Here is a 14,242-nt window from a genome sequence, read left to right as displayed (position 1 = left end):
ACACACACACACACACACACACACACATAAAAAAAATGGGCTGCAGAGAACCCAGATATACTAATCTTGGCAAGGGAACTGTTGGCCTGTGGTTGGTAATAACTATGTGGGAAGATTTTTCAAAGCCTGATTCATTTTATTTAGGCCCATATACTTCTCTGGATTTCTTTGTGAATTTTTTTTTTTTTAAAAAAAGTAACGTATTTTTTTGTTGTTATTGTTTTATTTCTTTGTTTTTCAAAACAGGGTTTCTCTGTACCTTTGGAGCCTATCCTGGATCTAGCTCTTGTCGAACAGGCTGGCCTCAAACTCACAGAGATCTGCTTGCCTTTAATCCCGAGTGCTGGGATTAAAGGCGTGTGCCACCGCCGCCCAGTTGCTTTTTTTTTTTTATTTCTGGAATTGTGGATGCTGCTACTGGACTTGTTTAGAGAACACGAGGACTCTCCCTCTAACTAAGCTTGCCAGGTGTAGTCTTGGATTCTCTCTTCACATAGCCTCAGAGGCCACAGAGACGAGGGAACCTATTATGGCTCTGTTGACAGCATTTCCACTCTGTGACCTTTCCGCTCTTGTTAACACGCCATGATTGTGTCTGCACTGTGCACAGAACCTTCCCTCTGACTCACCTTGTAAGTTCCCATGTATGTATAGGTGAAACCCCAAATTGCTATTACTTACTCTCTGTAATCTCAAAGGCCTAGCCTACCACTAGTCTCAGCCCCAATCACCTCTTCAACTCTGCAGTATCTCTCCTGTATATCATCATGATTTGTGATAATTTGCTTAATTATGCCTCTACTCCTTAAATAGACTATGTATAGTTTATGGACAGAGAAAATTTCATCGTTCAATTAATAAATGTTTGCTAACACAAGTCAAAAGGGGCATTTTTTTTTTTTTGAGAGGCTCATACAATTTGCTCTGGTTGTCCTGGAACTCACAAAGATCTGCCTAGCTCTGCCTCCCAAGTAGAGTGCTGGGATTAACTGCGTGTACTACCAGACCCAGCCCAAAGGGGCCTTATTATGATGCACTAGAAAAAAAAAAGAGGAAAGTCAACTCCCACTCATTTATCATGAAAAGATTTGGCTTCCAGGGTACCTAGCACAGCTCAGCAGTAGAACCCTGTTTCCGGATATTTTTTTTTTTTTTTTTGGCCTGTTAGCTCACAATTCTTTTTTTTTTCTTTTTTTTTAAATTTATTTATTTATTGAGGATTTCTGCCTCCTCCCTGCCACCGCCTCCCATTTCCCTCCCCCTCCCCCAATTAAGTCCCTCTCACTCATCAGCTTGAAGAGCCATCAGGGTTCCCTGACCTGTGGGAAGTCCAAGGACCACCCACCTCCATCCAGGTTTAGTAAGTTGAGCACCCAAACCGCCCAGGCCCCCCCAAAGCCAGCACGTGCAGTAGGATCAAAAACCCATCAAGAACAATGGCAATGGGTGTTTCCGGATATTTGATTGCACTGTAAAACCCAAGAATGCACTAATGAAATCAACCTTGGATGGGGGCGGGGCAGAGCCAACAACTAGTTGACAGGAATTAGCCATACAGAGAGTTTGGAGGAGCCAGGAAGACAGAGTGATGCTCAGGAAGGAGGAGGGAGGGGGGACTTGGAATTTTCTGATCTTTTTGGTTCAGAAAGGCTGGAGAGATGCTCTCTTGTGGGGTCTCCAGCCAAAAAGGAAGGTCGGTTGGTTGCTTCTCAGCCTCTCTGAGCTAGCAGGTTTTCACCCCAATGTCTGACTCCCAGATCTTTACTAGTGAACAGAACAATAGAGAGACTGTTAAAAACTATATTTGGTGGCAGCAGCAGAGCCAGCACTGCTGGGACCGTAAATCCCACCAGGCCGTGGCCTGAGCTTCAGGGCGCTGGCTGCAGGGCCACAGATGGTAGTTTAATAGTATATCCAGGTCCAGCCTCTAAGATGACAGACTAAAATAAAATAAAACCCAGAGCCCTAGCATTTAAAAGATTCTGGATTTGTTCCGCAGCACTGGGATGGAAAGGAAAGATTTGTAAATGAAAGTTTAGTCTTGAGTTTCCTACAGTTGCTCTTCCATAGCATGCGCACACAAGCTGAGGAAGGATGCCACCCACCTGGGCTACGCTGGACCAGGAGTGAGGCATGGAAAACTAAAGGGTTCAACACTTGAATTTTAAGACTATTGACAAAATGCTTTAGTTATCAATTATTGGGCAAGTCAAACCTGTCATTGATGGATATTACAAATTCCCAAGCTCTCCTTTGGACTGATTCTCGGTCTCTCAAATAACACAGTGACATCATCACTGTTGTTACACACATCACTAAAGCATTAGCACTGTTCTTCCGAGCACATTACAGTCACAGGAGACTCACACTGTGTGGCACGCAACTGCATCTGAGCCATGCTGTTAAAAATAATCCTTACTGGAGCAAAACCTGTATAGTTTACCTCTGATAACGATTTCAATCTCCTCAACATGGACTTACAACTAATATATACAATATGAAGAAGGGTATTTCCAGATATAATTTCAATAGCAAATCAGGCTTTTGCAATTTCAAATACTTCATTCCATTATAAAAGCAGATTACTCAGTCAAGCACTGTGGCATATGCCTGTATAATCCCAACACACCAGAGTCTCTGTGAGGATCGCCCATCAGTACTAGCTTCTCCAGGTGGCCTCTCAAAACAACAGCAGCAGAAGCATGAGCTGTACAAGAAAGCCACCAAGAGCCAAGAGAGGAGGTTTGCTACTCCTATCTTAAAGTTACGTTCTCCAAGCAAACCTCTAAACTGTTGAGGCAAACCCTAACTCTAGAATACTTATGGAATGGGATAATAGAACTTGGCCATAGACAAGTAGGAAAGAGTATAGAGAAAGATCAGGAGCTTGCATGGCTCCGGGGCAGTGTGCAATGCTATATAACCCTGCCTTTTCTGCAGCTTCCCCAGGAGCCCGTGCTTAAATCTGTATGAGACCTTTCTTAATAAACTCCAAAATAGCTTTTTTTTTTTTTAAAAGCAGCAACTCTGAGTCGGTTTGTGAGCTGAACTCACAGCAAAATTGAGGGTTTCTGTCAAAAGCTAAGATATAATTATTTGCACTGGATAATTAGGGCGAGGCCTCCAAACATCTTCCATGAGGGGAAATGATGGGAGGGTAATTACCACACACGGAATGTTCCGGAGAAACCACAGGAAATTACTCCAATGTGGGAATGGGGGCAGGGCAGAGATGCAGTGAGAACTCTCAGCTCAGAGAAGGGAGCGAGTAGACAGGGATAAAGTCATTCAACTGAGTGGAGCTCCCAGGTCCAGTTCACACACGGTTGTCACAGGAGAAATCGCCCGGAACGCAACAGCCTAGGCCAAGCGGGGCTCTACTATCCCAGAAAAACCAAACCAAACGGAACAGAAACAAACATATTTACAAGATACTACCCCATGAGTGCAGAATTTACCAAGTATTCTACGGACCTGGCAACAGGCGTGGACACTCTGAACTTCGCATGGACACCCAACATGTGTAATAAAGGTACAGGACACGTATGCTAAAGAGGTCACATGCTTCCGTGGGCACCAGGATCGGATGGTCGGTCACACCTTGAGTTCCTGACTCTGTTTCTTCAGCAAGGCCTAGGGAAGGCTTCCTGATGATAGTGCAGTCACACTGAGTGTCTATTAAAGTCACACGTCAACAACCCAGCTCTCATGGGATACACATAGCCCCTAAACCCAGGGTGCTGAGGCAGGAGGATGAATCTGAGACCAGTTTGACCTACGGAGAGAATTTCAAAGTTCAGGCCATCCCGAGCTACACTAAAGTAAAATGAGCGGCCCAGAGCTGGGTGAGTCAACTGGAGACAAAGCAACAGGACCAGTAAGAGAGCAGGGCAGCAGCGAGGAGAGAGGGCAAGGACTGGCAGCCGAGGAAGCTGACGTCTCACTTAAGGGGCATTGGTTGTTTATTACTAAATGTGGGCACTGAAGGCAATTCCGATTGCTAGCTGGTAACAAGGCGGTGATGAAACCGGGAGCTGTGAAAACCAGCGTGAACGCATTGCATAATACCCAGCATTAGCCAGGCAGGTAGACGACGCTTTCAACACGTTCTGTCATTTATCAGTCCTGGGAAGCCTGTAAAGTGTTTTCATTATCTTCATGGTAGAGGTGAAGCGGAGAAACAGAAAGGCTAGGAATCCTGCATAAAGTCACACAGCTTGCAAGCAGCACGGTGGAGGACTTAATTCAGACACTGGCTTCTAAGCCTATCTTAAATGGCATAATAGCCTCAAGAAAAATCACAACTTCAACCTGCTAATCTACATCCTGGATCTTTTGTAACTTCTGTAGCCACTCCCACATTCCCTGCCTCCCCCCCAAAAAAAACATCTTCATGTGTGGGCTACAGGAAGCCCAGGAACCGCTGGCTAATAAGCCCAGACTGGTGATTTAACAAGGACCTCCCCATGCCAGAATGCCCGTGATGCCAGTGCCGTGCTGCTGGGCACTTTAAAAGGATCACTGCTCTGTGCATGCATGGTGTGTGTGTGCGCGTATGTACATGTCTGTTTACCTTTGTGTGGGCACACATGAATGTACATGTGGAGGCCTGACGTTACTGCAGGACATCTCTGCTGATCACTCCTCATGTTGTGTATTAGGTGGGGTCTTTACTGAGCCTTGAGGGGTATACTACACAGGCTACTCTGGCTAGCCAGCTCCTGGGCTCTGGGATTACACAGACCACCATGCTTATCCAGTTTGTATGTAGGTTCTGGAGATCCAAACTCCTGCTTGACCTGGAGCCATGTCCCCTGCCCTGCCCTCCCCTTTCTGATTATCCCTATATTTTTGAAGTGGGTACCATGAGTTTGCCCTCTGGTAAAGGGGAATAAGAAAGCAAAAGGACAAAGAGGACGACTTCGTGCCATGGGTGTGTGTATCTCCTCGATGACACATATACAGCTCATACTGGCACTCAGACCAGTGGCCTCAAGGCCAGAACCTCCGTGGCTCTGGGCACACAACCTCCCTGCCCCAGCATGAAGACAAACAGAATTCCTCTAAGCCTGACATCAACCCCACAGGTGAGGTGAGGAAGTGAGACCCTGGAAAAGAAAGTGGGGAGAAGTCTATATGTAAATGAGTTTCAACATCCTCTGGAAGAGGAAAGAATCAATCCTGACACCCTCTGCTGGCTGGGTCTCCTGGGAGCTGTGTTCCTGAGGGAAACAGAAGCCCCAGATTGATTCACTTGCTCACTAGGCCAGTCACCCTGTGGGTGCTGAGTGCAAAGCTGGTCTCTGGAGCTGCACCCAGGTAAGGAATGCAGACCACAATGAGTGGGAGGTGCTGTGTGAGGCGCAATGCATGGTTATCAAACCACAGAAGCTTGGAGGTTTGAAAAGACTAATTTCAAATAGAGGGGTCGAAGAAGGGCTCCGAGGACGTGAATACTTGAACTAGACCTGGGAGGGAAACACATCACTTACAAGAGAATGCTGTGCAGCACACAGGAGGGTTCAGCATGGTTACCAAAGCCCCTCAGAGGGGACACAGCCACGGGAGTGCGACTGCAGCACCTCAATGCAGAAAGTCAGCTGAAAGATCACAGAGCAAGTTATGGGCATTTGGACTTCTCCAGGGAGCCACTGAGGTTTCCGAGATGGAGAACCACACCTGTGGGGCTGTGTTTCTAGGGAAGCTTGTGCATCTTAAAAACTCTCCGTTGACCTGGAGGAGACACTCAGGCCAGGCGGTCATCTGTCATCTGTATGGCAGGAGCAGAGGAAGGGATCATGAAAGAGACTGACCCCTGACAGTCCTATCAGGGAAGGGCCACAGAGAATAGTAAAAGATGACCCACTTTTAGTTCCTCCTCATCGTCCTGACTGGAAACAAAATCATGGCGAGCTTCTCCTCCAGCCAGCAGGGCCTCGCTTTGGGCAGACCAATCCAGGCAGGTCAGGTATATTCAAAGCCAATCCTATGAGTTCCCTGCCCACCCCTCTGTCAATGTGGATCAACGCAAATTTTTGAGAAAAGAGGCCATCTCAGGCCATCCCAACTACTTGAAACTCCTGGTTCTCCAGGGAAAAACGGGTTTTGACTTTTAGGTCTCTTCCCCATAAGCTTTGCTCTCTCTCTCCCTCTCTCCCTTCCTCTTTCCCTGCCTCTTCCTGTGTGCGTGTGTTTCATTTTAGGTAACGTTTGTTACCTAGTGATGTCTGTTATATATGGAATTTTTTTCTTGCCTTTAACTCTTGAATTTTTAGACAGAGCAAAGCTCCCATCCAGACCCTTAAATAGTGGCAACTGGAGAAACTTTGAGTTCAGAGCCCAGGGTTACTTAGGGCATTCTACATACAGTACACTTTTGATTAACATGTTCTCAGAGGGTTCAGTAAGTGTGACCATTCCCCTCCTACTCAAGAGCCAACTGCCGTGGAGGCCCTTAGAATGGGTGAAGTATTGACCCATGAAAAATGGCAAATTGCATGTTTGGGGTATCTCTCATTTGAGTTATCACCAAGGAATCATGTCTGGAAGTCAGAGCAGCAAGGGCAGCATGTGAGCAGAAGCTGAAGCCAGGGCCACACTAATCTGGCCAGTGGCTTTTCTGAGAAACGAAGATAACGCAGCGGCCATGTTGCACAAGTCTCGCCGACTGACCAAACAAGAGAAGGGGAACAGAGGCTGAATCAGGGCTGGGGTGTGGAGAGCACAAAGCACTGGAAACCAAGAGCCCAGAGAGACTAAAGGAAGGAAGTGACAGTCATGAAAAGCAGCCTCTCTGAGGAGGCCAAGCTAACTCGAAAGTGGGTGGCGCTCCAGTGTGTAGACAGCAATGAGGGCACACGAGTTCACGCTTAGCTTTCTAAAATGGGTCATTCCATTTGAGGGGTGGAAGTAACTACATTCCCCAAGAAACAACGAACAGAGCAAGGGCCCCAGTGGAATGGTTTACCCTTGTAAACGCCCTGCCTGTCATGAATAAATGTGAGCTCCAGTCTTCAGCTTTCAGACTATTGACAATGGATCCCAAGAGGTTAGGGTTAGGATTAGGGTTAGGGTTAGGGGTTAGGGTCAGGGTCAGGGTCAGGGTCAGGGTTAGGACTTCCCTGCTGGGAGGAGAAATGGCTGAAGCCTTGATTCTATCAAGCCTTGACTGTCTCCAAGAGAAAGATGTTCAGTTTCTCAATGACCTTGCAGGAAAGACTCACCATGCAGAAGACACTTGGAGCAGAGGCAAGTAAGGGGCCACACCACATCAGATTATATAGTAAATGCTTCTCTTGCTTCTATTCAGACCCTACTTGCATGCCAAGAACACTGGAGAAACCCTGAAGATGGACTTGAAAGGGTCCATGGATCTCTCTGTCCCTCTTCCCAATGTGGTCATATTAAATAACTCCCCACTTTTTGCCTTTCACTTATTAATTTGACTCCCTCAATTGTTTTACTAAGGACAGGCAGCCAGTTCTGGCTCATTAGGGCACAGGCTGTGATCCCCAAGTCCAGCAACAACCCTAGGCAACAGAGCCAGCCTGAGTCACAAAACAGGTATGCCACCATTTCAGGAGTTCATGTTACTTGAGTCCTGACTCTCCAGCTCTAGTCTCAGAAGCATCTCCAGAAGACGAGGGGAGGAAAGCTAGAGAATACAGAAAGAAAGGGAAGTGTCAGAACATCAAGAAAGAATAGGACGGATGTTAAAGCAAAAGAAGAGGAATAACGGAGAAAGACAACGGTAAGAATAGGAAAGAGACAGGAAACCAAATTCCAGACTTCAAATATGTATGTAACTCTACTTTGGAAACAAAATCACATATTTCACTCAGCATTAGAACTTCTGCTACTCCAGTAATGAAACTCAAACTAATAGCATACTGTCCCGAGGCGTGGGAACAGAGCGGTGGACCCTTGTTTACATGGTGGGTTGTTAGTATATGATTTCACTCAGAAGCAGCTCTCTCAAGAAAAGTTATCTAAGGTGCATCTGAATATCTTATCCTTTTTAAAGGTTGAAATTCCTGTTAAGGAAGATTATAAAGAGTGTTCAAGAACTCCCTGACTCATCACTAAAGGGAAATTTGAGCTCTCTAAACGCAACCAAATGTTGAAAGGAAACTGTAACTTCAGAACTGAGGATTTTCACCTTTTAAACCCCTCAAATTTCTAAGCATAAAGGCATACCATACCCGCCTCGCCTACTTATTTCAGTTACCATACCTATGCCTTCCTACAAGAAAAATATGCTCTTGTTCCTGAATACCAACCAAATTGTAAACAGCGCAAGAATTTCCCTGTATACATTTTCCTATTTCGGTTAAAGGCATCTTCATGCTTAAGAAGTCATTAAGGCTGAAAATCTCACCCAAAGTAAAAATGGTATAAAGTAGACACTGGGATCCAAACTGGAGTTTACCTGATCCCAATTACCAGTTTTGTCACAGCCTAGCATTGCCCCTTAAAGCAAGATTTGCACAGCTAGGGACAGACAGGATGCCAAGCCTAGACGAGAATTACAAGGAGAGGACAAGAGCAGACATGGGTATCTCCAGACTCAATCTCCAAAGCTCCCGTCCCCTTTAATCAACCACTGCAAATGATGTTCCCATAGCAGAAAAGGTTAAGGGCTGTATGTAAAGCAGACCTAATAAACACAAATCATTCCCAGTGACAAATTAAACACAGTAATTCAGGCACAGGGACCCAAAGATATCAATCTAGTCTAAGGAGTATTAAAGGGTTTGTAATAATCACATTCAACACACATGCACAGCTACTAGGGAGGAGCTATAAAATAACCTTACATACAAAAGCAAACTAAGATTCTCTGAGGGTTTCACTACAATTCTTGCTGCATGTTCCGACTACATGAGAAAGACAAAGATATTCAAGGCCAGTCACTTATCTGGGCATGGTGAGTCGTGCCTGGAGTCCCAGCACTTGGGAGACTAAGATGGAGAATTGCCATGAATTCAAGGCCAGACTGGGGTACACAGGGGGTTTCTACTTGAAACAAACAAACAAAGAAATAACCCAAAGAACCAAGACCAGACACATGAAGCAGTGCCTCACATTCTTCCTTGCGGGTCTTTGTCAGTGTGTTATTATCACAGGACTCTGAGCACCTTTGCATGCACATTTTCCTAGTAAAGGAGCTGGGTATAACTGACAGTACAGTGATGGAGAAAGGGAGCCGACAACGAAACGCTGTGCCTTCTAACACTAGACAGAGAACATGTCCCCAGCTGGACACCAGGTCATAGAAACTAAGAGTGGAGCAAGGGGTTTGCGATGGCACAAGGTAACATGCTCAGTGTCAACGGAGAGAGTGAGGTGAGAATGAAGACCTCACTCAGAAATGAGAAAATCTCACCAACCATGTTACTGATTCCGCCTTCTCTCCTTGAGGGTCTGTGTCTCTTCAAGAGTTTATCATAGGAAAGCAGCCCATGATCAAACCAGGTCTTCATTTTATAGACACCAACTACAACAGAACAAGCCATGCAAAATCCAGAAGAAAGGGTCAATTTACTTTTATTTTTTTTATTTAGTGATCTATAAGCATCCCTTTGCTCATGACCCATTGGATGGATCCAGCTAAACTGATGAAGCCAATTTCCTTACACAAAGGTTAAAGAAAAACTAAAAAAAAAAAAAATGAACAGATTAAAGAGTATGAGTCTATAAAAACATAAATCTAAATATAAAGTATGATGATGGACTAGATTCCACAAAAATTAAGATAATACTGAGGACTGGACTTAATGCAGACAGAATTTCCAAATACTGTTTTAGCATTAATTATCACAATCAGCAGTACTACATAACAATTTTTTTAAAGTAGATCATTAGGCCACTGAGATGTCTCAGTGGGTAAAGGTGCTTGTTGACGGACCAGAAGGCCTGAATTAGATGCCTAGAACTCACATGGTGGAAAGGGAGAACTAACTCTGGCAACGCATGGTCTGTTCTGAACACATGTGCCATGCTATGCAAGAAAGCAAATACATATATATACATAAAAATAAATTCATTAGGAATAATGTGTCTTTAAGGAAATACAGGCATAAGCTGTTGAAAGTGTTGAGTTTGTTACAAAGACTACAACTTTAACCCCTCCCCCCAGTAGTGTTTGCGATGGTATGTAGTCTCTATGTAAAAAGTCGTTAGCAATTTGGAAATTTAGATGAAATACACTGAAACCACTCTTTCAACTTGTACAATTTATTTAACATAATTAAAGGAAGTGTTAGAAGAGCCCAGTCAGTAAAGAGCTTGCCTTGAGCACAATACTGCCTTAGGTCTCCAGCACCCATGTGAAAGGGTGTGCATTATCTCTGTGCTGAGGAGGCAGCGGCTGCAGGATCCAGGTTCAGTGAGAAACTCTGCCTCAAAAGGTAATGTAGCAGGCGTCCAATGGGGCCCTAAGGTGCACACGCTCATCGCCACACACCCACAAACTGTTTTAGAAGGCACTGAAGTCACTGCCAATGTTCACACACTGTGGGGAGCAGGAGATGACTCAGCAAGTCAAGTCCCTTTTCACTGAACCTGACCACATGTGCTTCTCCCTGGGACCCACGAGGTAGAGGGACAGAAGTGACTCCCACAGTTTGTCCTCTGACCTTCACATCACCAACTAAAAATAATTTTAAAATATAATTTTAAAAGATTTTTTAATTTAATGTTCTATTTTTTAATCATTGAGGGGACATAGACACACACACACACACACACACACACACACACCTACCTATATTAAACGTGAATTTGCTAAAAGAGCTGCCTGGCATGTTACCAGATGTTCTTCCAATAAAGTAATAAGATAATTATTTCTATCAAGTCAGTCTCCTGGGGCTTTATGAAATGCAAGTCTTGTAATAAAGATGAACAGGCAAACACTAAGAACTTACACAGGTTTGCTTCAGTGCCATGAACAGTCACAAAGGTGTGGGCTACCTGCCATCTGCTCTTCCCATCAAAGCCCATTGAACACATTCGGGTCTGAACATGTATGATTTCCTTTTTTGAAGGTTAGGGAAGACTGGCTCTAACAGGTCCTAACTTGAGAGTCATGCATACACTTTTAAGACTAATGCATAGACTATCTCAGGTTAACTTCTTCATTACCAGACTTAATTTCTATCACCAGCCAGGAAGTGTGGAAATATTGTCCCCAAATAAGGAGTCTGCTTACGAATGAAGGAAGAAGGCGTATTCTACCCAGGTCCACAATGAGATAGAACACAGCCTGTTCCTCCTCAACAGTCAACACACAGACATATGTCACACCCATTTCCAACTCCAGGGTCCTTAAGAGGGAGAACCTACTGTTACTGACCTTGTGGTCACAGTCTGTACCCCAAGAAGCTAAGTTCAGCTACCTGTCCTTGAGAGGCCAAATAAAACAGCCAAATTAAGAGAAAGAAAAACAAAGGGAGCAAAAAAAAAAAAAGAAAAGAAAAAGAAGGTGTGTGTGTGTGTGTGTGTGTGTGTGTGTGTGTGTGTATGTGTGTGTGTGTAATTTGTTCAAATTAGACAAAAATCAACCCAGGTAATAAATGATTTTAAATTTGAGGTAGGCAATAGAACTTTTTATTCTTGTAACAGAAGCTTGTCAAATACATGTCCCAATATACTGCTTATGTGCTTATGATTTCAGAAAAACACTGAAAAAGCAGGGTGAAAACCCCCAAACCTGCAGCGAGATCAATGCTCACACTTGTGAGAGGGCTACAGCAGATATACTCCCTTTGAACTGAGGCTTTTAAGGCTTGGCAATTAGTTGCGCTGGCAATAAGATTTCAAATCATGAACAGCACAATATTTATTATTTATAATCATGCTGAGAGACGGTGCGCTGGCTAATCTTATGTCAGTTTGTAACACAAATTAGAGTTATATGAAAGGAGGGAACCTCGATTGAGAAAATACTTCTCTAACATACAGCTGTAAGGCATTTTCTTCATTAGTGATTGATTGGGGAAGGATATTGTGAATGGGTGCCACCCCTGGCCTGGTGGTCCTGGGTTCTATAAGAAAGCAGGCTGTCTGGTAGCGGTGACACACGCCTTTAATCCCAGCACTCGGGAGGCAGAGGCAATCGGATATCTATGAGTTCGCGGCCAGCATGGTCTACACTGTGAGTTCCGAGACAGCCAGAGCTGTTACACAGGGAAACTCCTGTTTCTAAACTGGAAGAGGAGTAGAGTAGAAGGGGAGGAGTAGATGAGGAGGAGGAAAAGTGGAGGAAGAAGAAGAGGAGGAGAAGGTAGAGGAGGAGGAAGAGAAGGAGAAGGTAGAGGAGGAAGAAGAGGAGGATAAGGTAGAGAAGAAGAGAAGGAGGAGGAGGTGGAGGAGGAGAAGGAAAAAGAGAAGGAGGAGGTAGAGGAGGAGGCAGAGGATGAGGAGGAGAAAGGCTGAGCAAACCATGAGGAGCAAGCCAGTAAGCAGTTCTCCTCCAAGACCTCTGCATCAGCCCCTGCTTCCAGGTTCCTGCCCTGTTTGAGCTGTTGTCCTGACTTTCTTCAATACTGAACAGCAATATGGAAGTGTAAGCCAAATAAACCCTTACCTCCCCAACTTTCTTTTTAGTCATACTGTTTCACTGTATTAATAGAAACCCTAAGTAAGAAAGACGTCCCCAAACGAGGTCTACATGGCACAACCCCCCTAGCTCAAAACTGGATTCAAATGTCAAATGTGGCAAAAATCCCCACAGAAGTGTAAGTAGTTTGTATAGGCTCAAGTCTAAGTGAAGGGTTGCTTATAAATCCAGAAAACTCTTATCAAAGACTAAGCCATTATTAAGTTAGCTAATTTTGACTTGGAGCCCTCTCCTAGGACTGGCTACTACTCACTGTAACACCCCACCTTAAACAGAAGGGAAACAGCAAGCTGGGCTGGTTTTTGGTTTGTTTGTTTTTATTTTTTATTTTTCAGTTTGTTTAGAAAAAGGCAAAAGAAAACAACCCAAAATTAGTAATTTAACCCCTTTAGTTTCCTGGAAAACACAGAAGGAGAACCTACTGGAACAGCTCATTTTCCTAAAACATACCTAAGTTGAATGTACCTTCAAATATAGAACAGATTTACCAACTTCAAAACACTTCTGATATTTTTATTTCTCTTCATCCATGAATTCCACAAAAATTTAATCTATAAAAATTTAATTCATAATTCATCCGGTTGATTTTTTCCAACAGTTGTATCAGATGTATTTACTTTGGGAGTCTCTGGGAGCTGTGGCATAGCACATGTGGATGGAGGCCAGCGGGCAGTTTGCAAGGGTCAGTTCCCTTCTCCCCCAGCTGGGTACTGAGGAGCAAACCCGGGTCATTAGGCTGGCGCAAACAGCCTTCACCTAAGGAACTTTCTTGGCAGCCATCGTCTGGGAAAATATTAATTTGTTTAAACATCACATATAAAAAAATTTAAATCTTTTGTTGTTGTTTGTCTGTTTGAGACAGGTTCTTCCTACATAACCCTGGCTTTCCTGGAACTCTGTAGACCAGGTTTGCCCTGAACTCACAGGCCTGCCTCTGTCTCCCAATCACTGGAAGGAAAGGCTAACACCACCATGCCTAGCTAACACTGAAGTTTTTATCTGAAAGTTTTAAAATAATTCAGAAATAAACTTTTAATTTAATAATACAAATTTATCATTATGAAACGCATTTTAAAAATAGTAAGTCAACTAACATGGTGAGTATCTGTAATCCTAACATACAGGAGAATCAAGAGTTCGAGGACAAGCTGAGCTCCACAGGAAGCTTGAGGTCAACTGTAACAAATGGACATCTTCTCTAAAAAGTAAACCAATGATAAGAAATATACAAAATGCTTACTTAAAACTTATTTATTGTTTATCTATTTATATATTTTAGGGACAGGATTTCACCAAGTAGCTCTGGCTATCGGAACTCACCATGTAGACCAGGAAGCCTTGAATTCAAGAGATCCATCTGCCTCTGCCTCCAGAATGCCATGATGAAAGTTATGCACCATCACACCCAGTCCACAAACAATCATCTTAAGGAATTATCTTTTGAGAAGAATAACACTCAAGACTGTCAGTTAACTTGTCCTCTAAGCTCAATTTAAAATATTTTAAATAGCTGTACTGGTGTGTGTTTGTCTGTGTATATAGACCGGTCTACAGGATTTATTAGACTGGAGTAAAACTTCAGGTTTTCAATAGTTGTACTGGTGTGTGTGTGTGTGTGTGTGT

At 44.0% G+C, this 14,242-nt stretch overlaps 1 protein-coding gene across 1 annotated transcript in view; it reads right to left on the bottom strand.

The window, feature by feature from the left end:
* LOC101989511 (mediator of RNA polymerase II transcription subunit 12-like protein) overlaps positions 1–14,242 on the bottom strand; it is a 224,414-nt gene that overhangs the window by 84,331 nt on the left and 125,841 nt on the right. The window lies entirely within an intron of this gene.

Source organism: Microtus ochrogaster, chromosome 1 (assembly GCF_000317375.1).
Source record: "Microtus ochrogaster isolate Prairie Vole_2 chromosome 1, MicOch1.0, whole genome shotgun sequence".
Lineage (NCBI taxonomy): Eukaryota > Metazoa > Chordata > Mammalia > Rodentia > Cricetidae > Microtus > Microtus ochrogaster.
The sequence above is the reverse complement of the archived record's forward strand: the minus strand, read 5'-3'. Positions and strand labels throughout refer to the sequence as shown.